The 27,724-nt window shown below is 45.3% G+C and overlaps 1 protein-coding gene across 1 annotated transcript in view; it reads right to left on the bottom strand.

Annotated features, from left to right (window-relative positions):
* Positions 1-16,047: 16,047 nt before the first annotated feature.
* The window catches only part of LOC143823488 (uncharacterized), a 41,683-nt gene continuing 30,006 nt past the window's right edge, over positions 16,048-27,724 (bottom strand). The window contains exon 5 of the mRNA XM_077309861.1: positions 16,048-16,222. The gene's annotated coding sequence lies outside the window, so the exon portion shown is untranslated. The remainder of the gene's footprint in view (positions 16,223-27,724) is intronic.

The raw sequence follows: 27,724 nt of genomic DNA, 5'->3' as shown, positions 1-27,724 counted from the left end.
TAGAGCCAGTTTGGTGTAGTGGTTAGGAGTGCGGACTTCTAATCTGGCATGCCGGGTTCGATTCTGCGCTCCCCCACATGCAACCAGCTGGGTGACCTTGGGCTCGCCACGGCACTGATAAAACTGTTCTGACCAGGCAGTGATATCAGGGCTCTCTCAGCCTCACCCACCCCACAGGGTGTCTGTTGTGGGGAGAGGAATGGGAAGGCGACTGTAAGCCGCTTTGAGCCTCCTTCGGGTAGGGAAAAGCGGCATATAAGAACCAACTCTTCTTCTTCTTCTTCTTCTTCTAAAGCAGGAGGGGAAAGGCCACAGACCCCCTCCAGAGCTCCTGTGGACTCCTGACTCCTGGTTGGGAAGTCCTGGATGAGACAGCTGAACTAGGATCCGGGTATCCTGAGTTCGAATCCCCATTTTGCCATGGGTGAACTCTGGCCAGTCTCACACTCCCAGCCTAGACTCGCTCACGGCATAGTTGTGGTGAAGTATACAGCCGTTTCATGGGCTCATCTACACGGAATCCTGAATTAGTAGGTCCTTCGGTGGCCTTAAGACGGAAGGCTCCATCATACATGTGTCAGAGAAGATGAGAAGGGTGGTGCAGGAGCTTCACTGGCCTTCACAGACGACAAGTGTTGAATTTCCCCATTTTCAGAGCAGCGTTAAATTAAACCAATAAATCCCTGAAAAATGGCAGGAAAAATCATTCACCCATAAACATCTCTCAGGAGGGAGGATGAACGCTAAAATATATATAGAGATAAAGTTCAAATTGACTAATCCGAGACTCCGAGGAGTTTTTAGATATCGTAATAGCCTGATGAAACTAGGGAACTCGACGAAATTCACTTCCTCTGGGAAACAGAACCATCAACAGTATTGGGTCCTGGTTAGAATTATTGGACGGGAGAGCTCTGTAATGGCTGAAAGTTAAGGGAACAGGGCAGAAGCCATAATGGGCGGACTTGGTATTTATTCTTTCAAGGGCTGTGGTCATTCAGAACATACTTTTGTCACTAAACAAGCTCCTATTCTGCACAGATGCGAACCACTGTGTGGAGGAGGAGGAGAAGAAGAAGAAGAAGAAGAAGAAGAAGAAGAAGAGGAGGAGGAAGAAGAAGAAGAAGAAGAAGAAGAAGAAGAAGAAGAAGAAGAAGAAAGTTTTTATACCGCTTTTCTCTACCTTAAGGAGTTTCACAGTGGTTTCTAATTGCCTTCTCTTACTCTCCCCATGAAAGCATTTTATGAGTTAGATGGTGATGAGAGAATTCTGAAAAAAACTGGGACTCGTCCAAGGACGTCCAGGAAGGTCACACAGTTCTCCAGTCTAGAGTCCTTTGCTCTCAACAACTCTAACAATGCTGGCTTTCATGAAAACAAAGCAGTAGCTAAGGTGGACCTCAGTTTGAGGTGCAGACCAGCAAAAGAAGCCAAGTCATCTTGACTCTGTTTGCTTAAATCTCACAACCTTAAAAAATAAATTGGCCACCCAGTATGGGTAGCTAAACATGAAGACCGTGAGAAGGAAATATAAAACGAAAGTGCCAAGTTTATTTTATGGTAGCAAGAACTTCAATAAAGGCTTCCTTATTTTAACTTGCTTATCAAGAACTCCCTTATCAAGAACTTTCCGGTAACACTGCTTTCAGATCAAATATCTTCATCAGAATTCCAGTTATATCTTATCTAGGGCTGTTAACAGGCAACATACTCCCTTCGACCTCTCAGTGTTGCGGATGAATTCTGATGAAGAATTGGGCCTCTCTTCTGAGTCTGCACCCTGCCATATCAAGCAAGCAAGAAAAGACCTCCTGAAAGAAGATTCAAACTTTCCAGGATCAGGACTGCTGGCCTGAAGGAGGCAGAGGAGAGAAGAGGCCAGCCTGAAGTCCACGTCAAGCAGTCCGTAGGCTGTCCCGAGAAGACAGGCCTATTGGAGCTGCTCCAGATGAGAGGCATCTCCCTGAGGATCGAGGCCACAGATGCTGGGAATCCTCCTTCCTCGCCTTCTGGTTTCAGTGTGCTCCTCTTGGCTGCCATTAAGGAGCGCGTCTCAAAATGCACCGAGATTCACAGCTTCGTTTTCACACGCAATTACTCCGGCATCGCTCCCGCGTGGCCGTTTTAGACCCGTTACCGACAATTTCCTTCCGCGATCACAAATAAAAAAAAAAATACTCGGACCCCTTCATAAATTTGGCTTTTAATTAATTAGAGCGCTCGGGTGATCGGCACAGCTGTGGGCGGAGGCGCTTCAGCAGAGGGATGGAACGGATTGAAGCACGGATTGAAGATTCATCTGGGAATGGCGCCTCGCCCCTCGTCTTCCGAGGCCGTTTTGAAGAATTGTTCCAGGGCTGAAAGGGGAGAGGAAGGGGAAGGCGACTGTAAGCCGCTTTGAGCCTCCTTCGGGTAGGGAAAAGCGGCATATAAGAACCAACTCTTCTTCTTCTTCTTCTTCTTCTTCTTCTTCTTCTGCAGGGCAAAAGCAAAATGGCCTCAGTCTTGTCCCTCCTCACAACGACCCTGCGAGACGGGGGAAGTTGAGAGAGAGAAGGAGCCAGTAACAAGCCAAAGAAAGCTTGTTTCTTTGTACATACAAAGCAGGCTTCATAACTATGGTTGCCAGCTCTGCGTTGAGAATCACCTGGAGATTTTGGAGGTGGAGCCTGGAGTGGGCAGGATTTGCGGTGGGGAGTATAATGCTTGGAGTCTACCCTCCAAAGCAGCCATTTCTCCAGGGGGACTGATTTCTTTAGTCTGGAGATGAGCTATAATCCCAGGGGATGCCCAGGTCCCATTCAAGACCTCCCTCATTCATCGACTTCATAGGGCGTCTGTTGTGGGGAGAGGAAGGGTATATGATTGTAAGCAGCTTTGAGGCACCCTCAGAGAGTAAAAAACAGGGTTAAAAAAGCAGCTCTTCCTCTCCAATGACAATTTGAAACATGAAGGAACTCCAAATTTATGGGACCTGTGTGCTGTATCTCAGTATCTAACAAACGAGTTATCAAATAAGGAAAATACATGTATTTATTACAAATACATGAAAAACACTTATAGGCCCAAGTAATGGCCCTAAATCTGAATAAATCCATGCTTTTATATCAAATGTAGACCGAATGCCACCCTGACCACATGCACGTCAGCCAAACGGCCTTCTTCAGTGATCACGCGTAGCAATTACACAAGGGCTTCAGACCATGGAATAATACAATAATTTCTAAAACTTGGACCCAGTTGTAAAAGTCGTAATCAATATCGGGGACACACAAGGCAGAGATATAATTTCAGGGGTTTCATATAAATAAACTTATTCATTCATTTATGATTTATGGCAACCCCAGAGGGGTTTTCAGGGCAAGAGAGATCCAGAGGCAGTTTGCCTCTGAGATCACTTCCTGTCTCAGTGTTGTTCCTGTATCACTTCCTGAAATGCATTTTTCATTGCATTTCCCTGATGGCTGCCACATAACATGTTTTCACATAAAAAGGACAGACCTTTACTTGTGATGGAGCACAAGCAGAAACTCATACACTGAAAACAACAGCAAAAAGGCACCCCGAGGTGGCCTGAAAAATTTGGAAATTTGGGAAAAAGGCAGATCATGGCTTCATTGGTGCTACTCCTGAGACAAAATGAAGATTTTCAGAAACCCCAAATCTGGGGGTGAAATTCTAATGGGAAGAATTTTATTTGCATATCTTCAGTATTCCTTTTTACTATTGTGCGAGCCACTCTATACCGACAGAAAATCATACCTGGTGGAATGAGCTCCCCGAAGGACAATGACATATTCCATCTAGGGCCCTCCTTGTAACCTTGATGCCTCATGCTGTCAGAAGATCTCAGCTGGAACTAACTGCAATTAATATTGTATTTTAATTCTGTATGCTGCTGCTGCTGGGTTATTTTATGGGCTGTTTTAAAGTTACTGATTTAATTGTATTTTTTAAAAAATGTAAGCTGCCACAAGCCAGTGACCCTGGGAGTGGCAGCCTAGAAGTCCAAAGTATTAATAAATTTAAAAATTAAAATAAAATACCAATGTTAGAGCAAAAGGTATCTCCCCCACACACACACACACAAACACAGACAAAGGCACACACTGCAGTTACAAAATATGGCGATGGTCATGCAGTATTCCCTATCTGCACTGGGGTATTGCACTGAAATAGAGAGCAGATTCCGTTATTCGAACTGTTAATAACCAGGTGGTTTGCTTATCTGCCTTTCTGCCTTTCTGTTGAGTTGTGCCCTCCCCACTGTGACTTTATCCAAACTTCCGGTTACTTCAGCTTTTTTTTATTTTTTTAAATATGACCCCTGGCCAACCAGATGAATGAAATTGTATGGTTAGCAGCATGTATTTTGCTAGCAAAACTCCAATTTACTTGGTCAGGGTCCTTTCATAGCCAGTTATAAAGGCGACAGTTGCCATAGAAACAAAAGTTAGTTTCCTAAGTGACAATGCGCTTCTGATGTCATCGTAACATGAATGTTTTTTCCCCAGGAAACACCCTTGAACTTGGTTGATAACAACATTGTTCAGGTGAGAAACAATTAGGGAAAAAGCCACATATTTTCTCTGTGTAGCAAACACTTATTTTCTCTGTGAGAATGAGACACCTTTGCACTTTTGTTGAAGAAGTTAGAGAGGAAAATAAGTGATACTTTGAACTTCTGTTCCATTAGGCTTATCAACAGATCTAAATATAGTATGTCGTCAAGCTAGCAAATGAACATACCTCAATGCGTTTGCAGTGTCGAGAGGTGTGCAGTCAGAACTTTGCTGATCAAAAACCAAACCCAACCATGCCTGTTTGGTTATGTTCTGAATAATTTTTGACATTCAGGGATTATTAGAAAACTTTTCGTTCTGGGACTTTGCTAGAGGGTTCTAGTTCCCTGGGCAGTAGGAGCTAAGAGAACGAGGTGAGAGAGTGAATACGCAGATATGTACATGACAGGGACATCATCCAATCTGAACAGTATACTTGTGTTCCCACCAGACAGGATTATCCAGTTTGGCATTTCTGTGGACAGCATTTCTGCTTTCTGCTCTTTGTTGTACTGTTCACACTTGGGGGAGGATTTCTGATTTCCCACCAGACAGGATTATCCAGTTTGGTATTTCTGCACACAGTATTTCTGCTTTCTGCTCTTCGTAGTACTGTTCACACTTGGGGAAGGATTTCTGATTATCTGTACATATGGGTACTGACTTCTAATGTCCTTTTCTTGGACTGAACAGATCTGAGGCCAGAAGCACCTTAGAGTGCAAAAAGATTTGAATCCCAGAGCCAGGAGGCAACCTCAAGGGAAGGCTTCAGCCTCTATGCTCTGCTGTTGCCTGTTCAGAGGCACTAGTAGGCCATTATGTGAGACAGAACATTGGTGTGATCCAGCAGGGCTCTTTTGATGAGAGCCAGTTTGGTGTAGTGGTTAAGAGTGGTAGCATCTAATCTGGGGAGCCATGTTTGATTCCCTGCTCCTCCACATGCAGCCAGCTGGGTGACCTTGGGCTAGTCACAGCCCTGTTAGATCTGTTCTCACAGAGCAGTCCTGTCAGAGCTCTCTCTGGGTTTAAGCAAGGCCGAGCATAAAGCCAAATGAGAGATCCAGTAAAAAACAAGGATCAGAATTCTGTTTCCCCAGGAGAGATTGGCAACGAAGATCGGATTTCTGAGATCTTGGTCCTACCATCATCCTTCATTTGTATCACAACCTCAAGACTCTTAGCAATCTTTCTTTCCCCATTTTGCAAATACTTCCTTCCCAGCTTCAATTAGTTCCAAGAGATGGGAAAGGCAGGCAGCCTTCTATTCACATGCCAAGAAAGTGGTGGGGTTATTTTTAAACAAAATGGGAACAAAATGGAGGGTTTAATATCCATCACAGCGGCATAAACATATCAAATTATCTCTTAGCCATGAATAGTCCTATGATGTAAATGTTTTAAAAAATCAGCTAGGGAAGATGTTTGTAGACAATCTTAAAAGGTGTGTGTGTGTGTGTGTGTGTGTGTGTGTGTGTGTGTGTGTGTGTGTGTGTGTGAGAGAGAGAGAGAGAGAGAGAGAGAGAGAGAGAATAGTTTTGGTGCAGTCGACTTTGCAAGTTCTTGGCAGCTCCCTTGGATTGCTTAGGCACCCACAAACATATTGGTAACATGGGTTTTGTTTGCCTGGGTGAGCTCAAATGGTTGCTGAGAACGCTCAATGTCACCTTGGGCGAGTTCACTTTCATTTTATTCTCAAACTGAAGGAGGGAGGGAGGGACAGGCCAGACCCACAGGAATCCTGGGGAGGAAAACAGTGAGTCAGGAAGGGGAAAGCAGATTGGTTGCCTCTTGTTACGAAGGGCCTGGAGACCTTCTGGAATTTCATCTGACTACCAGAAAATAGAGTTCTGTTCAATGAAGAAAATAACTGCTGTATGACATTGTACCCTACTGAGGTCCCATCCCCCACCCCCTCCCCAAAACCTTCCCTCCCCGGGAACTTCCCTCCAAATCTCCCAGATTTGGTAACCTCAAAAGAGCCAGAATGAGAGGTAGGAGAGGAAACGTAGCCAAAGCGGGGAAATGAGAACCAGAGTAGAAAAAAATGCCCCTTTCCCAAAATTCCTCATGTCTTTCCCACTCATACTTCATAGATGTAGCCGAGTCTATCTTGACACTGGGTCTCGTTCAGTTAGCCAAAGGGCTTTTACAATCGAATGGGCTCTTGCTGTATTCAGGACAAGGCAAGTTCTAACTTTGGGTACTTAAAGCAGTGCTCTTAGGAAGAATTCTCAGCGTGATCTTCGTGGGACGCTTTGGAAGCGATTCGGCAGCGGGCGCGACGTCGGGAGCGTTCAAGAAGTTTGCCGAGCCGGCCGATCGAGATCAGACATGATCCCCGGAAGCAGATGTCTGATCAGAGCTGGCAGTTAATTAAAAGCACTGTGTACTTAAACGATTAAGTAATCACAGCATGGTGCTGTGCGACGGAGAACCTTCTCTGCTGGATTCGGTACAGAAACTCGTCATGTCTGCCTTCGGGGTTCTTCTCCGACTGCCGTTTGCTTCTGCGTCGCCAGCCGAGATGGCACAAGCAGTCGGTCTGGCAAATTTCATTAAAACGGTGCTTAGTTAGGACTTTCGACATGGGTCCTGCCAGCTGTATAAATGTGTCCCCAGCCGGGATGATCGGGTACAGACAAATTCATTCCGTTTGGGTTTCGGGCACTGTCATTCGTTTTGGTCTGTCTCAGTTTCGATGATGCTGTAGACTAGGGGTAGTCAACCTGTGGCCCTCCAGATGTCCATGGACTACAATTCCCATGAGCCCCTGCCAGCAAATGTTGGCAGGGGCTCATGGGAATTGCAGTCCATGGACATCTGGAGGGCTGCAGTTTGACCACCCCTGCTGTAGACGGTTCTTCTGTACCACTCTCATCCAGGCCATGTTTACTTGTGGATGGGTGCCATTTTGCACACCTGGGTGATGCAATTGACATGTTGTGCTGAAGAATGTGTCCAAGGATAAATGGGATAAATTCAGCAGAAATAGAAAACAAAAAGTCCAAGGATAAATGGGATAAATTCAGCAGAAATAGAAAACAAAAAGGGTTCCAAAATAAGCTCTCATGGGGTCGTTTCTAAACAAAGGAGAGACGATGTCAAAAACTGGGAGATTCACGTTGAATCGTTCCACTTTTGAAATCCAGCCTTTACTCCATTTGGCCACTTCTTAAAACCCTTTTCACAAGTTACAATGAACACATGTGCAATCTGCACATTGATTTTTCTTTGTACCCCCGTTGAGAACCATGAGTGGCCCAAGGTCACCCAGCAGGCCCCAGGTTTTTCAGTGCCGCTCATAATTGCCTTCCCTTCCACTTTCCGTCAGCAGACACCCTGTGAAGTAGGTGGGGCTGAGAGACCCTCTGAGAGAACTGTGCCTAGCCCAAGGTCACCCAGCTGGCTGCGTGTGGAGGGAGAGGGGGGAATCTAAGAGACTAAATCTAATGCTGCCGTAGCAGCTGCTGCTGAAACAGTATTTGAATCTGCACTGTCAGATCTCCAGTGGCTGCTCAGGAGCCGTGCTGGGTTAGATCACCAACCCACCCATTTTCTAAAATCTGCTCGGCAGGTGCCAGGAAAGGGTATCATGGGCAACATGGTATCAGCGGTACCTGGGTGACCTTGGGCCTTCCCCCTTGGGCTGTTTTTAGCCCTTTCAAATTGTGTGGAAGGTCATCTTTCTCCCTGGTCGCATCTGTTTAGGCCAACAAGTAGCTTGCTCTTTAAAAAGCTGTTTTTTCTCCTTCAACACCATCAGGGAAAGCAATCCAGGATTTTGCCTGGATTTCCTCCACAAACGCAAGATTGCAACAAGGCTGCAAAATACAGCAATAGCTTCCCTTCCCTTTGCATTCCCTCTTCACTTTCCTTGTCAGTAATTCAAGTGCCACTGCCACCTGGTGGCCACAGAAACCTGGTGTACTAAGTTGCACACACAGAGACAAACACACAAATCCATATACCATTAAGGCAGGGATAGTCAAACTGCGGCCCTCCAGATGTCCATGGACTACAATTCCCATGAGCCCCTGCCAGCATTCGCTGGCAGGGGCTCATGGGAATTGTAGTCCATGGACATCTGGAGGGCCGCAGTTTGACTACCCCTGCGTTAAGGTGTGCCAAGAAGCTCCATTGTGGATTTGCAGAGTTGTGGTCTGTAACAGACGGATGCTTTATTTCTCAATAGACTACTTGGGGTGGGGAATTCTACTAGGTGAACTAGATTGATGCCACCTACCGGTTGAACTGTGAATAGCTCCACAGCCCACGATAGCTTAGCCTACTGAGAAATGGGCATCGCGTAATATCAAGTGTTAAGAGCTGGTTTCTTGTACCCTGCACTTTACTACCCAAAGGAATCTCAAAGTGGCTTAAGATTGCCTGCCCTTCCTCTCCCCAGCCTCTGAAGTAGGTGAGGCCGAGAGAGCACGGAGGGAACTGTGACTGGCCCAAGATCCCCCAGCGGGCTGCTTGTGGAGGAGGAGTGGGAAATTCAACCTGTTTCTCCAGATTAGAGGCTGCTTCTCTTAACCGCTACACCACTACACCAAGGTTGCTCTTGAGAAGAGACGTCCTACTAGATCAGTGCAGTGGTCCACCCAATCCAGCATCCTGTCTCTCACTGTGACCAACAACAGGTAGGGCTGCCAGGCCAAGGATGATGACGTCAACTAAGTCTTCAACATCACATGACCTCCCATGTACCTATGAGGACGGCCCTTCGAAGGGCAGGTGACTAGCGGGGGTAGAGGGCCTGAAGGAGCGTGGGGACTGCTGCTGGTTGTACCTGCGTAGCCCAGTTTCAGTGTACAAGTTTCCCCCCCTACTTTCCAAGCTTCGCCTGGAATGGCTGGCTCACACACTAAAAGGAACACTATTAGAAAATCAATACTTGCCCCACAGAGAAGGAGAAATCCACCGAATTAGCCATGAAAGAAGGTTATAATTTCAGGTCTCCAGACAAAGGGGACGACGATAAAAGTTCAGAAATAGAAAGGACCTCAGTGTCGGCTCTTAACCGTCGAAGGCTGGACTGGATGAAGGTAGAAAAAGGAATTTACAGCTAAAAAAAGGAAGTCACTTTTACGGGGCTGTCATTTTTGCTGGGGCTGATGTCTGATGTGTAGGATAGCAATCTTCTTTTTTTGGAGAAAGGGAAAAGAAGAGCTGTGTTTTTGAACCCCACTTTTCACTAACAAATGTTTTATATATATATATATATATATATATATATATATATATGTGTGTGTGTGTGTGTGTGTGTGTGTGTGTGTGTGTGTGTGTGTGTGTGTGTGTGTGTGTGTGTGTGTGTGTGTGTGTGTGTGTGTGTGTGTGTATGGGTGTATATGGGTGTATATGGGTGTATATGGGTGTATATATATATATGTATGTGTATATATATATGTATATATATGTGTGTATATATATATGTATATATATAATATTTAATGAACTCCCACCATTCAGGAAACCCTTCCAGGGCTGTCAAGAAACCCTAGGGTGTCACAAAACCCTGCTTGAGAAAGCCTGGTTTAAATAAATATTTAATATTATTTATTTATTTTTAAAATTTATATGCCGCTGCTCCCCGAATGGTCTCGCAGCGATTCACACAATAAAACATTCGAATACAATAAAGCCTAATAAAATCCTTCCAAATTACAATGACAACAATATGCAGCTGTGGTCACATCCTCTTCATCCCGCCACGAGCCGCAAGGGAGTGGCAGGATATAAGTCTAATAATAATAATAATAATAATAATAATAATAATAATCCAATCCTATTCCACCTTGTTCAGCCAGAGGCCTTCTTCCCATGAGAATGGGAGCCTGATTACGTGTTAAGGGAAACCCAAAACCTTGCCCAAGGTTCTGTCCATTGGGGTCACTTTTAATCACCGCCAACGTTTATTTCGATTAAAGATCAGCCAAGAGGATTGTTTTTAATGAACGCTATCAGGTGGCCCTTGTTTTGGGGCTCCCCTTTTGCTGCTTCCAACTTATCTCTCAATCTGAGTTGTGACTCTATCTTCTTCCCCAAACATGGACCAGCAGACGCCAGAGAAGCCGTCTCCGCACTGAAAATAGCACCTGTCTCAAGACGGCGTAATTAAATTTATTTCAGACAATTAACTAATGTGCTTCGGCAGCAATCTGTAACTGATCAAAGAAAGATCTCTCGGTTTTAATTGCCGTTTCTCTGTTGATTCGCTGCCTCCGTTCGGCAATATCGGCTTGCGTCGTTTCGTAAGTAGTAATTTCCTATTTGAATGCAGCTCCGGGTAAGGGAAACACTAAAACAGGCTCTATGACACAAATGCATCATTTTTTAAAAAAAATTAATAAATAAAAGGGAGCAGCAGCTAGCAGCTTAAGAATTTCACACCTCACTTAGTGCCAAATTCAATTTGGTGTTATTTCGAAAGATTAACTCCACAAAAGAGGAAATTGCTGCCCTAATACAGGGCCTGCCCTAATACCGGGCGCATTGAGATGCCGCAGTAGAGCATACCAAATTAATCTGGTTTTCTAAGGACAAGCTTGATTTTCATTCATTTATTGGGTGTGTAATTATTTAAAGAATTAGACATGGAGCTAAAAGGGGAAAAAAGCCTCTGGATTTTTGGGGGGTGGGTGCGTGGGAATCCATGTGCATTTAACATCTATATTATAGTGATTGAGGGAGAATGATGTTTCCAGTGAGATTTGACACACTGGTTTATTGGCTTGAGAGCCAGCTTGGTATAGTGGTTGGAGTGCGGACTTCTAATCTGGCAAGCCGGATTTTATTCCACGCTCCCCCACATGCAGCCAGCTGGGTGACCTGGGGCTAGTCACAGTCCTGTTAAAGCTGTTCTCACAGAAAAATTCTGTTAGTGCTCTCTCAGCCCCACCTACCTCACAGTCACAGAATCACAGAATCATAGAGTTGGAAGGGGCCATACAGGCCATCTAGTCCAACCCCCTGCTCAACGCAGGATCAGCCCAAAGCATCCTAAAACATCCAAGAAAAGTGTGTATCCAACTTTTGCTTGAAGACTGCCAGTGAGGGGGAGCTCACCACCTCCTTAGGCAGCCTATTCCACTGCTGAACTACCCTGACTGTGAAATTTTTTCCCCTGATATCTAGCCTATATCGTTGTAGTTTAGACCCATTACTGCGTGTCCTCTGCAGCCAACGGAAACAGCATCCTGCCCTCCTCCAAGTGACAACCTTTCAAATACTTAAAGAGGGCTATCATGTCCCCTCTCAACCTCCTTTTCGCCAGGCTGAACATTAGTGAAATAATACTTAGTGGAACAATTTAAGCAGAGATGCCCGATCCTCTTCGAACAGCACGATTTTGAGAGGGAGGTGAAGGTGGCCAGTTCTGACTCTCCTCGGCCACCAGGGGAGACTGTGAAGGGGGCCTGACAGATCTTCCCAGGCAGCCCCAGGATAAAAGGAGGCAGAGATGCTTCAGGTGACTCCAAAGGGAGCCTCATTGCATCCCAGCCTTGTGCTACCCTCTCAAGGGCTGCTAAAAAGGTCTCCAAGTTAAGTGGCTACGGGGTAGTTGGGACAGGCCCAAAGCAAAAGGCAAAGAAGAGACTGAAAATATGGCAGCTTGCTAGACATGCGCTCTTGTTTTCTTACTTCGCTCCCTTAGGTGGCAGTAAACACATCCTTTTAGCTGAGCCCCACTAGAGCCTGTTAAAGCAACAGCTCCTGTGCTTGTGAACTTAAGTCAGCATCAGACCTCTCAGTCCTGACCTTCAAGCATCCCATCCACTAGCTCTCCTATTCCATGGACTGAGGACATGGTCTGTTAAGAGTCAATCGCTTTCTGGACTTTCCTTTGCGTGTCTTCCAAACGTGGCAGGCTTAAGGTTCGGCCATTCATTTGCAAACAGCAATTCAGTGCCGCTTTCTGTTCTGCAGCGGGATCAGGTTGCGGCAGAAGATGACCCAGGAGGAAAATTTCCCTCCCTGTGGGGGCCCACATCAAATGGGTCTTTTTTTGGAAATGGAAGCATCAGCTGCATTTAATGAGACCATCTCTATGCGCAACTCAGCTCTGCCCGTTTGATAATGCAGGTGCTTAAGGCTTTAGTTAAAAGTTATCAGATCAAAATGTTTTGGAAAAGACGGGAGGACTCTGTTCTGTACAATGGCAGCCTCCTGCAGTAAGCAAGGTCTGTTGTGTTTTGTGACAGTCTAATGTAGAGGACAGCTCATTAAAAGGCCGGGGGCCAAACTAAAGGCACTTGAAGAAGAAGAGATAGTTTTCTGTACCTGCTTTTCACTACCCAAAGGAGTCTCAAAGTGACTTACGATCTCCTTCCCTTCCTCTCCTCAAAACAGACATTCTGTGAGGTAGCTGGCAATGAGAGAGCTCTGAGAGAACTGCTCTGCAAGAACAGCTCTAAGGGAACTGCGACTGGCCCAAGGTCACCTAACTGGCTGCACATGGAGAAGTGGGGAATCACTTTAGAGGTCGATGCTCTTAACCACCACAACAAGCTGGCTCTTGGGTTTTATGTTACTGCAACAGGCGAACACGACTGCACCACAGTTCTGGAGAAAGATGCATCTGATCAGGCTAAAAACATTTAGCTTGTCGAATGTGCTTTGCTTTTCAGGACGAAAATAGCCTCTTCTCATCTGTGAATTGCTGGAAGGTAGTGCCTCGTGCTTGGTGTAGTGGTTAGGAGTGCGGACTTCTAATCTGGTGAGCCAAATTTGATTCTGCACTCCCCCACATGCAGCCAGCTGGGTGGCCTTGAACTCACCACAGCACTGATAAAGCTGTTCTGACCGAGCAGTAATACCAGGGCTCTCTCAGCCTCACCCACCTCACAGGGTGTCTGTTGTGGGGAGAGGAAGGGAAGGCGAGTGTAAGCCACTTTGAGACTCCTTCGGGTAGAGAAAAGTGGCATCTAAGAACCAACTCTCCTTCTCCTTCTCCTTCTCCTTCTCCTTCTCCTTCTCCTTCTCCTTCTCCTTCTCCTTCTCCTTCTCCTCCTCCTCCTCCTCCTCCTCCTCCTCCTCCCTCTATAAGCAAACAGGAATCTGGATTTCCAGCTCACCATTCAGGCCCCGCTTGGGAGGACCCCGCCATCGAACAAAGGCGAAACGTTTTCCTCCCCAGTTGCTCTGCTGCACGCTGCTTGACATGGTTCCCAGTTTGCACTGCAGTTTCCAGCCAGTGCCCATTCTCGGCTCATAAAGGCAAGGACGGCTGCTTTCCCGAGCTCTGCTTGTGACCACTGACCGCACAGTAAATGAACTGTGAACCTGCTCCTCGCAAAGAGCGCTAACGATGATTTCCATCTCGGCAGCACACTCCTGCAGATGGCCGAAAATATGGCCAAAGCAGAGAAGCCGGGTGAGAATGCGACCCCTATAGTAGCACACTCTTTTATTAAGAGGAATCCATCTGTCTGGACGGAGAGTCACAGTGTTGTTCCTTCTGCACAATAATATTTGACTACTCATCGCAGCCCAGTGGAGAACCAAAGGCCAAATCTTGTTTATCGTGTGGTAGGCGGGAAGTATAGCAGAGTTATTTTGTGTGGATGCGTTAAAATGCCCATTGATAGCTTATCTGCAGGACGATTTGGAGTTTAAATATTCAAAGAGGTGCAAGGTACCAGTCTGCTTAAGAGAATAAAACAGTGTTATTGTGAAGGGAAACGATTTTTGTAACAAAAGGGGGAGGAGAGAGAGATTTCTAACTGGCTGTCTGTTCAGGAGGCAAGCAGGGAGGAAGTGAGGTCACAGGCACAGGAAGTCTCCAACTGAGCCAATATTAGAAAAAAACACATCAGGAGGCTCATGATTTAACTATGCCAAACACACATCTCCTCTGATGCCCCCTGTAGGCTGTTCTTCATATTCTGTTCAATCATGTGCATGACAGATCTTGCATGTTTTGCACACATTAAAAAAAAAATAACAAGCATTCCCACTCATTAAAAACTGCACACCCAGCTGGTCTGCCTTTTAAAAAGGCACACCACACCAACCCACTAGCCAATAATTTTTGAAAACAATTTGGGGGGAGCTACCTAGTTTATGTTTCATCTGGGAGGGAACAAATGATGCATCGTCAAGTGTTCCAAACACGGCAGGCGGAAGGTTCAGCCATCCATTGATGCATGTGAGATTATGTGTCTGTAGTGCTTCTAAGTGGGCACCAGCCTTTCTAAGAGTGCTGTAGCGTGTCAGTTGTGGAACAGGCGTTGGAGAACATTGTGTGGGCCAGAGATAACCTGTCAGAAGCAAATGAATCCCAGCAATAAGAATCAGCCAATGTGTACAATGACGAACAATTTCTCTGCAAGGAGAACTGTTACGAGTCTATTCAACAAAACTCCACAAAACAGATGACTGTGCTTTCCTACAAAGAAAAGAGAGATTCTGAGAACTCATACATCGGGACTTAAATGATCGTACTCCTACTATGCATGTGATTCAGCCTTTATGGGATGGTCTTAATGGAAAGCTCTTGAGCTCATCGGAAGACTGGGACTGCTATGCAGAGCAAGGTCTAATCTCCTCTGTTCCTCTCTTGCCTTGAGTCGACTGTGAATTGGCTGTAACTCAATGGGACTTTTTAGCGTACTTGAAAGAGTTTTCTCAAAATTCAACTTGAACGGCCATCATGTTAAAAAATCATGGCCAAATCCTAGTTAGGTAAGTATGTTACATTGGTTATTTGTGTGCTGCCTGCATGGCTGTTAGTTCAAGCCCTAGCGTTCTTGGCACCAACAACAAATAGGATTTCTATCTCTACGTGTGGAGGAGTGGGGAATCAAACCTGGCTTGCCATATTAGAAGCCCTTAACCACAGTACCAAGCTGGCCCAAGGAATAAGCTGGCACCCAAAGGGAACTTTCCCTGTGAGCTAAACGTCCAGTCCACCTGAGGTCAGTCCATATTCAGTATTTCTACTCAAAGGATCATCTTTGGAACATCTTGCAGGAGTTAGTCAAAGGAATCCAGGGTGCTGGTAACGTGGAATTTAAACACAGAAGCAAAAAATCCGTGTGGTGTATTTGTCTCTGTGATGGGTGCCTGCATCCTGACTATGTCCAAAATTTGGCAAACATTTTGGTCACTGTGGATGCAATGCTGTTGAGGAACAGTAGATGGGGGTGATGTTACAAAGAACTGAGGTGAGTGCGCCTTCTGATCTTCCCTGAAAAGCAAAAGGGTCATTTTTTTAGACTGTGTGTAAGAACTCCTCAAACAGATAAAAGCATCTCTCCCCCACCAACCACAGAGCTGTTTAAAATGTCCAAGATTGACAAAATATGCTTTGCTGGCTAGTTTCTAGTTTAACTGATCTAATGTCAATTTTGTTTTCTAAGGGGATCGTGAGACTTGGCAAGAACATGGAGACAGGTGTGACATTCCCAGCGATTTGGGAAACCCTCCCAGGGTCATAAAAACAAAACGGGGTACCCAAAAAAACCTCAGGGTTTCATGAAACTCTGAGAAAGCCTGGTTTAATACTTAAATAACAGTCGGAAACAGGGAGGAATTGCAGCTCAGTGGAAGAGCCTCCACTTGGCATGCAGAAGGTCCCAGGTTCAATCTCTGGCATCTCCAGGGTTGGCAAACAGGTGATGTGGAAGATCTCTGCCTGAGAAGCAGAATGGTCATCGCTAAACCAAAAAAGAAACAAAACCCAACCTTAACAGGTAGGAACTCAAAAGTTGAGCTGAACAATAAAAATAATGTAAAACTTGTTAATTATTTATTATAGTGCACAGTTAAAAACAGAGTAAAAACATCTTAAAAACTATACCGAACTAACAACACATAGGACCAAACGCGTTTAGACCCTTCCGGGTCTTCCTCAGTGGTCAAAATTATAATAATACACTATATAGCACTCTCTATAATGTGTAGACCATAAGGAAGGCCGAGCGTCAAAGAATTGAGGCTTTTGAACTCTGGTGCTGGGGAAGACTCATGCGAGTCCCTTGGACTGCAAGGTGAACAAACCGGTCAGTCCTAGAGGAGATCAGCCCTGACTGCTCTTTAGAAGGCCAGATCGTGAAGATGAAACTCAAATACTTTGGCCACCTCATGAGAAGGAAGGACTCCCTGGAGAAGAGCCTAATGCTGGGAGTGATCGAGGGCAAAAGAAGAAGGGGACGACAGAGAATGAGGTGGCTGGATGGAGTCACTGAAGCAGTAGGTGCAAACTTAAACGGACTCCAGGGAATGGTAGAGGACAGGAAGGCCTGGAGGATCATTGTCCATGGGGTCGCAATGGGTCGGACACGACTTCGCACATAACAACAACAACATAATGCGTAGCTGAATGGTTGAGTGGGGACTGTAACTTATGGCTCCAACCAATATGTATAAATTATATCCTTTTTGGAGACCAATTCCTATGCTATGTCCCTAAAGTCACCACTCTTCGCTATCATTAAGTTCTGTGCTCAGAGTGTATTCTCATGTGCGTCAGAAAAAGCTTTTCTGTATTATTATAATTTTAGTTCAAGCCCCCACGTCCGGTGGATTCTTGGAAAACTTAGAGAATGGATCTGATCAAGCTCTGATCACAACTCCTGCCATCTTATCTGTATGGGGCTTCACCCAAAAGTCTGATTTTGCAGTAGACATTGTTGCTTACCCTGACCTGGTGGTGGGAAGCGTCATCAGGGTCAAGGCAAGAGATATTAACAAGCAGTTTGCAACACCTGCCTCTGTGTGACAGCTCTGGACTTTCTCGGTAGCCTCCCACCCAAGGACTAGCCAGGGCTGACCCTACTTAGTTTCCACGATCTGATAAGCCTGGACTATCCTTGGCCGTCCTACCTTGCAGGGGTGTTGTGAGGATAATAAACGAGGCAGGGGGAAGCTAAAGGTGAAATCAAAATCTGACAAATGAACAGCCATGCACAGACATCTCCTAAAGCTGGTGGGATTGATTTCTACCAGATGGTCTGATGGGAATCTGCAGGTGTATCTTGCAGAAGAATTCGTTGAAGACACTGGAGCTAGGGCTGTCCATATGTCCTGGCTGCCACAGCAAAAATGCTCCATGCTCACTGCATGCTTTACAGAGGAAGCCTCCCAGCTGCTTGATTCTAAAGATGATTAGCTGGGGATTTCATTTTTCCTGCCACCATTGGAACTAATCTATAAATAGCCAATCAGCCAAACATTTTATTGCATTAACCAAAGGTCACTGCGATCCCCTCCGGGGACAAAAGCTTACATACAGAACGGACGATACATTAAATGATCCATCATTACTTTTATTGATCTTGAGCACAAGAAGCAGCAACTTAAACCCACCAGCTGTTCTCTGATTCCTAGCATGAGCAAATGGCACCGTGTATATACACTGAGCCATTGTATGTACCCCGTTTGGTGACATGGACTGGTTCAAACTAAAGAAAGGCGTGTCTTAGAGAGTAGTTACAAAAACGGCACATTGCAAGCCTGTATGGCTGGGCTGCAAGCAGACTACATGCCACACATCAGCAGATGGAGGGAGCAGAGAGCCTAATGATGGCTGCTCCTTCTTCAGCAAAGGCACACACACTTACCTGCTCTTCCTGACGAAACAGGAAATGGGCGGGAACCCAGCTTAAATAAAGGAGACTCCCCAGAGCACATGGCCCAGAATCCCTTGCAACCTCACCGATGCCCACTTGAAGCCACTAGTGAGCACAGCTCAGCTTCTGAAACAGCATACCAACAGCCCTTCAATGTCGACTTCACCAAATTACTTGCTGGTTGCCATCCCAACAAGTTTTATAAGAGCTCTCTCGGGCCTGCCTACCTCACTGGGCATCTGTTGCGGGGAGAGGAAGGAAGACGTAACCGTCCAATGCCCATCTAGATGCTCCGGCACAGACGCCTTGATCTTTTGGCGATCTGGGTGTTCAGCCAACGTGCAATCCCAAAAGCTGTCGGTAAAGCACAACTCTACTGAAGGAACCATCGATAACAAAGCTGCACTTTTTATATTCTCTTTGTTCCCTGGTGAACCTTCCTGAGTGCCTAGAAGGTCACCGCGAAGCCGAGCTGGTTTCTAGGATACAAGCGTTTCCAAACCCTTCAGCGTCTCCCTTATAAAATGGCTTGATCGGCAGCGGTAGAGACCTCGCTAATTGAAGGTCATATTAGCAGGAGTGGGTACGACCTTGGCCACCAAGCCACTCAATGCAATCCAAGCTTCCCAGGACAATGCAGGTCTGTGGTTGGTGGCGGCAGTGATTTTGTAGCGCTTGATGGGGAGAGCAAAGGTAGCAGCCAAAAACAGTTAACTCTTGTTTTTCAGCGTTCTAAAATGCACATGTAGAATGGGGACTATCTTCTCGTAACTGCAAATGCTGGCAGCAGGAAACACAGAGAAATCCAGAGCTGGTGAAGTGTCAGTAATCACGACTGCCTACCGCCAAGGGTCAAACGCCACGTCACGGATTTGGGCCAGTTGGGTCCTACCAGAACTCACTGGGCATCTGTTGCGGGGAGAGGAAGGAAAGGCAACTGTCAGCCGTCGTCGTGTATTGCGGTTAGGTAAAGGTAAAGGTAAAGGTATCCCCTGTGCAAGCACCGAGTCATGTCTGACCCTTGGGGTGACGCCCTCTAGCGTTTTCATGGCAGACTCAATACGGGGTGGTTTGCCAGTGCCTTCCCCAGTCATTACCGTTTACCCCCCAGGAAGCTGGGTACTCATTTTACCGACCTCGGAAGGATGGAAGGCTGAGTCAACCTTGAGCCGGCTGTTGGGATTGAACTCCCAACCTCATGGGCAAAGCTTTCAGGCAGCTGCCTTACCACTCTGCGCCACAAGAGGCTCATTGCGGTTAATCTCCCCCAAATAGGCAAACTCACAGCTAGGGCAAAAAACTCAGTAGTTTAATTTGAAAGACTCACAGGAGTCCTGCAACACTTAAGACAAAAAGCAATAGGGATCAAAAGGCAATGACAGAGGCGAATTCACGAAACCCTGGTTGAGGAAGCATGTTCTAAGGTAGGGGTAGTCAACCTGCGGTCCTCCAGATGTCCATGGACTACAATTCCCATGAGCCCCTGCCAGCAAATGGGAATTGTAGTCCATGGACATCTGGAGGACCACAGGTTGACTACCCCCGTTCTAAGGCATACCTGTCATAGTGCCCATGAAAGGATCCTGGGAATTCGTGGATGACCCATGCTGAGAGATGGACAGCGGGAATACAAATCTGCTGATATTTCTGGGCCTCTCAGTAACTTTAGATCCCATCAAGTCAGGAGGGATGCATAGGAAAAGAGAGCATCAAAATCACATTGAAAGTGCATTATCGAACGTGTGCATACTGAGCCTAGCTATCCAACCGGTTTAAACCTGTGTTGTACACATGAACTTGTTTTGTGCAATATTCAACTTCTTGTGTTCACATTTCAGGGGGGGGGAGCTAGCTTGCCTGTAATGTCTCTTGTGATTATTGATAATGTTCATTTTTTATTCCACCCCAGCATTCTTGTGTCGCTCCCCTCCCACCGAGACCATTCCTTTGAAAATATTTTAAAGCCATGTTATGTTTTATTTTCGACTGAGAAAAGCAGTGGAAGCTGCTTTTGTTTGGCTCTGATCTAATCAGTTTGCAGTAATCCGTTTACCCACTTTTGTTGTTTGTTGAAAAGTTTTACGGACAGAGTGTGCGTTTTATTTGGTGCGCTCGTGTGTGTGTGTGTGTGTGTGTTTTAGCTGCTCTTTTCCGGAACAGTCAGTGGCCATTGTTTCATCCTTTTGAACCACCGGGATAGTTTTCTCAAGTTTGGTGTTTAATATGTTGTCTTATGCTTCTTCTTCCTCCTCCTGTTTCAAGTCTGACTTCCACTGGATTCTGTTATCGTGAATTTTGCAGAATAGAAGAAGAAGAGCTGGTTTGTTGTTGTTTTTTTTGGTACCCTGCTTTTCACTTCTCGAAGCAGACTCAAAGCAGCTCACAATCGCCTACCCTTCCTCCCCCCACAACAAACACCCTGCGAGGTAGGTGAGGCTCAGAGAGAGCTCTGAGAGAACTGCGACTGCACCAAGATCACCCAGCTGGCTGCATGGGGAGGAGGAATGGGGAATCAAACCTGGTTCTCCAGATTAGAGGCTGCCACTCAGATGGCGGCTGCACAGCCAGCACTCACTACTGCAGTAGGATTGTTTCTTCTGCTGCGGCTGAGTAATTTGCCCTGGTGGGTCTTCTTTCATTTTGGGCATCGAGGCTGTCTTGAGCAGGAGAAGGCATATTTTTATTTTATTTTATCTTTTTAATTGCAGACGGGGAATCGCAGGCAAAGAGCGGTGGGGTGAAGAGACGGGACGCTGGTTTGGATGCTTATCTGCGTATTTTAATTTTATTTTTCATTTGCATTTCGGGGCGTGGCCATCTGATATCACTTCCACGGTCCCTCGAAGCCTGAGAAATATCTCCGATGCCCCTCCATGGTAAAAAAAAACACTTGAAAAACAGGCCGTCGTTCTTCTTCCCCATGCAGAAGATCCAACTCAGATGTATGAAGCTGTCATGGCAGAGCGTAGGAGGAGAGGCAGTCTTGCAGAGATGAGGGTCCAAGGCTTGAACGGAACCCAGTAACGGATCGGCAACCAATGGAGTAGCTACAGAGAGAGTAGAATAGGCACACTCCACCTCACTCTTGATAGTAACCAAGCCACGGCGACCTGCCCCAGCCGGCATGAGACTTGTCTCATGTCTAAAGTATGTTAAGAAGAACATGCTGAGCCTAGAAACAGGGCATTTGGAACATTCGTGCCACTGTTTTTTCTAATGGGGGAAAACAGCAAGAGGGCAAGTTAAACTGGTTTCTCATGACACGCTGTAATAGATCTGTTGTTCTCAAGCCTCTCTAAGGACTCAGCACCGAGTTGGCTCTAATGTTCCAAAGTAAGTTAGAACTCTTACATGATATTGAAGAATATCTCGCCACCGTGCAGGCGGAACACTAAGAGGAAAATGAGAATCAATAGCTGGACTTCGGTGTCAGCCCGGAATAAAAAATGGAGCTAGATTCTGAATGCATCTCTCTCTCTTTCTCTTTCTTTCTCTCTCTCTCTCTCTCACACACACAGGCTGATTTTTGTAACACTCCCAGCTCTCTAGAAAAGGTCACTGTGCAATCTATGGGGTATATTTATGTTTTGTCGCAGTTTATATGCCTACCTCCTTCTGTCTCTGATCCTTCTGCCTTGATCCTGGAGATCTATGATGAGGTCACCAAAAAAAGAAATAACGGAATGCTTCCTGACCCTCTAAATTCGGCTCACCCCGACTGCTAAATGTCAGACCAAATAAAGGTAAAGGTATCCCCTGGGCAAGCACTGAGTCATGTCTGACCCTTGGGGTGACGCCCTCTAGCCTTTTCATGGCAGACTCAGTATGGGGTGGTTTGCCAGTGCCTTCCCCAGTCATGACCGTTTACCCCCCAGCAAGCTGGGTACTCACTTTACCAACCTTGGAAGGATGGAAGGCTGAGTCAACCTTGAGTCGGCTGCTGGGATCAAACTCCCAACCTCATGGACAGACAGCTTCAGACAGCATTTCTGCCGCTCACCACTCTGTGCCACAAGAGGACATCTATAGGTATCCTTCACAACTGACCCTTGGTTATCAGTCGGTGCCTTGTAGGATTGGGATAAATTATTTCTTCTGATGGCCATGATTCTGCCATGTATTTATTCACTTGCTTTTTCTCGCTTGGGTTGTCCATTCTTATGTGCTTCCTGGTTATGTGTAACACAGGGGCTTTGAAGCCACCTGGGGAGGTTGGGCACCGTTCCTGCTTCCTGGAGGGTTGTAGCCTAAATCTTTTCATCTCTCTGTGTAGATAAGGTGTGTATGGAATGTAGACTCCTTGGCACAAAAAGATCCCTTTGTTCCTGTAGGAACAGAATACGGGCCAGCCTGTCTGTAGTGGGGTGATGTGACATGTATGAAGGAGGGTATATTGCTCTCTGTATTGCATGGTGTTGTGGTTTAGAGTGGCAACTTCTAATCTGGTGAGCCGGGTTTGATTCCCTACTCCTCCACATTTAGCCAGCTGGGTGACTTTGGGGCTCATCACAGCCCTGATACCGCTGTTCTCACAGAGCAGTAATATCAGGGCTCTATTCAGCCCCACCCACCTCATAGGGTGCCTGTTGCGGGGAGAAGAAAGGGAAGGCGATTTTCAGAGAAAATCAGGGTATAAAAACCAACTCTTCTTCTTCTCATCAACATCAGATTCAACAACAGAGAGGGCGGAGCTATGGCACTTAGATAGCTTGAATACTTCGAGCTCCTGTTCCACTGAGGGTCAATCGCTGCTGTGATTGACAGAATCGGGTTTTGGATACGCAAATCCACCTACCATCAACTCAGGAATTCCTTGTGAATCTCTGGGGCCTCTCTGTTCCGCAGGGAAATTAATATTCCCTGGAACGCAAGCTCAGTGTGCACAGGGTCCAGTAAGTGCCGTTCGCCATTTTAAAACTTTCATCTTTCCTTACAACTCTGCAATCTACACAGCTCTTACTCTAATCTTCAAAGCTAATTGGATTCCTCCTTGCAAGACTTTTGACTCATTACAACTCCGGAGTGAAAACAACTGGCAGACATCAGATCAAGCCTACAAACAGTGAGTGGGGGTTTCCCTCGGCACCTTCTCTTCTGGAACAAACTCTTGGCGTGCAAAGCTGCTTTCTTTAACTTAAGCAAGCTAGAGATACAGAAAGATATGCGAGAGAAGGTAAAGAAAGGAGTTAAGGTAGCCAGAATATCCCCTCGCCACTGCTTATAAATCGGAGATTGAAAAAATAGATACAAGAATCTCGCGAGAGCTGCTTGCCAGAACGAGAATTGGCTCGGAAAAGCTTCAACAGGTCATTAAAGCGACGGACGACAGCTGGTGAGACATTACTGTAATACCAAAACAGACTGTTGCTCTTCGTTTGGACACCGAAGGACCTCTACTGGTTATATGCAAAATTGCCTACAAAATGTCCATGCTAAAGAGATTTGCTTATCTACTGGAACTACAGACAGAAGACCTGAAAGCACATATAGATGGCTTGCTTAAAGATATGCTCAAGGAGTTCAAGGGTGGTAAGGAAGAAGTCTCCAACAGGAATGATAAATCAATAACAGTGGCTGATGACAGCTCTAAACAAGGTGAAGATATGCTCAAGGAGCTCAAGGGCGGCAAGGAAGAAGTCTCCAACAGGAATGATGAATCAATAACAGTGGCTGGTGATAGCTCTAAACAAGGTGGAAAATTACCAGTAGAAGAGAAATTGGAAATTATGGAGATGGAAAAGGGGATGCCGGAGTTTTGCAGCCTAGATAAGGACTCCCTACCCAAGAAGACATACAGCCACTCCAAAACAACAGTATACAAGAACCAATCAAAAGATATATGGATCTGCTGTGAAAGTAATCGACTGAAAGGAGCTTCTTGGAAAAAAAACTGTACTGATATTGGAGCCCAGGAGGTACAACTGTTTCAAGATTCACCGATGTATACACCGAGGGAAAGACTACAACTCCACTCGAACATGGGTCAGTGGGAACAACAAGATGCGGCAGGCCTCGATATGAGACCCCCTTAAGCCTCCTCCTGCTTTCTTCAGTAGCCATATAGGCAAGCTGAATTTGAATTAACATATCTCTGTAGTGACTCTCAGCTTAAACTTAAAGCATAACTAACAGGAGGCAGCTAACTGAGGAGGTGTAAATGTAACTAACGAAGACCTTATTTTACAAACTAATGAAGACTCTATCTAATCATTTTTTGTATTTAATACTGTACACTTATATAGCTTACAACCTTAACAACCTATACATATATATATATATTTCTTTTTCCATACAATTAAGTAGGCTTTTATTCTTTTGTTTTCTTTTCCCTAGTGGAAATGAGGATGGCTCTGAGACCACGTTAAGTACAAATTGTTTATGATTGTTAAAAGTGTTAAAAACTATGCAAACAAATGTTGAAACTTCTCTTTTTAAATGTGGTGGAAAGGTGAAAAACTTTATAAGCTTTGGGTAAAAGTCTATAATATTGTAGCCATGTGGAGTCTTATAATTTAAATGAAGAGAAGAGGCTTTTCAAGAACAATGGGGCTCTTATCTGATCTACCCAAGAAAATAAGTTAAAAGGGGATTGAAACGGGGTATCAAGTGTATCAATCGAAGAACATAATCTTTTTCTTTCTGTATCAATAATGTAGATTATTTGCATTGTATTATCTTTAAATATTACAAAAGGGGATTGAAACGGGGGACTAAATGTATCAAATGAAGAGCATAACCTTTCTTTTTCTGTATTAACAATGTAGATTGCCTGTACTTTATTATCTTTAATCTTGGAAAACAAAAATAAAAATCTTATTAAAAAAAAAAAAAAAACATCAGATTCAACAAAAAGTCTCGTGGACTCTGCTACGCTTTCTTCATAAAACGCCTTTGCTTCAAATGCCAAGTTTGGTCTTTTATTTATTTTTATTTATTTATTTATTATATTTATATACCGCCCTCCCTGGTGGCTCAGGGCAGTTTACAATATAAATCCACAGCTCACCACTCCACCCAATTTGGGTACAGCATATAAACCCCTTAACTTGCAAATTTATAAAACCTGCAACGCGCAAACATCGTAATCAAACTGTTAACTGTTTTGGGAAGAGGAATTCAGCCTTGTGGGGTCGTCATAAGTCGGCTACGACCTGGGGTCGTTTTCGGCCACCGTGTAACATTGTTGCTGCTGGGCAGGATGGCCTGTTTTCAGAATGATCCCTATATAGATGCTTTTTATATTGATCCTTGAAGTATCGGTTTTAAAGCTTCAAGATGCCTTGAAGCTCTTACGGAAAGTCGGGGCTGCAATGAAATGGAACGAGCTCGTTTCCTCCCTCTGTTTCCCGGAGGTCCCTCTGGTTAACACAAGCTTTCGGAACAAGTGTGAGTTAAAAGGGAGAGGCCCATTCTTCCAGGCCTCCTGTCAAATCGCTATTTGCGACGTACACAGATCCAAGGACCTCTAGTACAGCCTCTTCAAGATGAGAAGGACCACTTTTGGGCATTTATCTTTCAAACAGGCGACATGGCGCTCCTGCGGCTCAATGGAGTCCTTTGCTTTAACTTTGCCTGTTGTCTTTTGTTTACATTGTGTGCTCCCCGAGAAAATATACTCCGAGCATCCCTGAGATACACGAGGGACGGTTAAATCCAATAAGTTAATCTCGGCTCCTGGAAACAAGATTACATTTTCAAATAAAGGCAAGATTCGACAGCTAAGGCATAAATCTTTTATTTAAAATAGAAAAATAAACCTATTCAAATGCAATCAGAGAAGACAGATGTAGATAAAAACAAGCCGTGATAGGCTTGCGCGTACATAAATTTGTTAGGCCGGCATAACGGATTAAAAAAAAACCAAAAACGAGAGAGTGAAGAGGTGACCTTAAGAATGTTGCATAAAGATCAGCGGAAAAAGCGGGAGATTTGCATATATTTAAATGCTTGCTTGTTATCCAGGAGGGAGAGATGCTGGCAAAGGGAGGATGTATTGAAAGTACAGCCGGAAAGGTCACGCGATCTGTCAGGAATGGCTGAAAGCTAAACTGTTCACAAAATGTAGACGGTCATAGGGAAGCCAGTCTACAAATGAGTACGAAGCTTCAGGTAACACAATCACACTGGAATGAGCTTGAAGGTCATCTTGTCTACTTCCTGGTGCACTGGTGGAATCCCCTGGGGTGCATCCCTGGGCTAGGAGTCCAGCACAAAGTCAACATGTCCTAATGATTCTGATTTGTGTAATGTAGGATGACGGAACACAATGAGGTAACACAACCAACGCCTCTAATGCGCATAAGCTAACACAATCATAGTGGAACGGGCTTGAGGTGCATCTGTTCTAATTCCTGATACACCGGTGGGATTCCCTGGCATGTATCCATGGGCCATGAGTGCAACGCAAGTCAGCGTGTGCTAAAAACACAAATGTACACTGGCCCTTTAAAAACTGTACTATGCTGATCACCCGTCTGTGTAGATCTCCCAGCGTTTGTGCACTGCAAATGAGTGTCGTCTCCTGATTGCGTGGCTCCTGATTGGCCCCTTGGCCCCGGACTGACACTCAGAGGGCTTCGAGTTTTTATCCCGGACTCGCCCCGCCCTTTTCTCCTCCCACAATGCCCTTACTCCTTTATTCTTACCGCTCCCGCGGAGCGGTTTAAAGATATAATGGGCTTGTTAAATATTTTTATTTACATTCTGTTTATATGATAACAGCTGCTAGGAACCTTTCTGCATCAAGATGGACTAGTTCAATATTTTGATGGAATGTGGGACAACGGCAAAGCGTACATATCTGATGCACAATAGATCAACAATGGAATTCAGAAGAAAATGGAGTCGAGTATTAGATTATGTTGACCAGGAAACATTTGAGACGAAAAGAAATAATCAATTTTTAGACAGTGTACGTTAACTTCAGGGGAAATGCAAACTCCGGGGAAAAAATGAAGAATGTGGCGTATGATATTTGGGTGATGCGAAAGAACAAGACATGCCTTGTCAAATGCCCGCTTTCTGCTTATCTTTTCTTCAAACAGCAAGCCTGTAATGCGTAATATATAGTATTTCTTTTCTGAAAAACACATTTCTTTTAAAAAGATCACTTCAGCGGCCGCATACTTCAACTATCTCACTCCAGGGAGAAAGCCAGCAAGTCTGCAAAATCTCTTGGCATAATGCACAATGTTAACCAAGCTGCAGCAGAAACCAGAGAGGTGGTTTGGGTTTGAGAAGGGAAAGCTCAGAATGAAAAGTGAGTCTCTTGATTGACATATTTTGACCAATATGGCTTTATTGGGGCCGTCAAGATTTATACCAGCGCGCTCGCTCAGCCTATTAAGAGCTGTCTGCCGAGCATAAGCTGTGAAACGGCATTGCCTGAAAACACCCATCATTTCAGTGTACGGCCATCACTCTTTGCCTGGCTGTCTTTCCCTTTTGGTCTGGCAGACAGATCATTCGCTAGACCTTTCTCCTTACATGCTGGACAAATAAAATAAAAACGGTGAGAACGGATTATTCTGCATCTCGTGTTTGCAACGTCTCTTTGTTTCTGACTTCCTGTGCTACTGTTACCATTGA

The sequence above is a fragment of the Paroedura picta genome, chromosome 14, assembly GCF_049243985.1.
Source record: "Paroedura picta isolate Pp20150507F chromosome 14, Ppicta_v3.0, whole genome shotgun sequence".
Taxonomy (NCBI): domain Eukaryota; kingdom Metazoa; phylum Chordata; class Lepidosauria; order Squamata; family Gekkonidae; genus Paroedura; species Paroedura picta.
The sequence above is the reverse complement of the archived record's forward strand: the minus strand, read 5'-3'. Positions and strand labels throughout refer to the sequence as shown.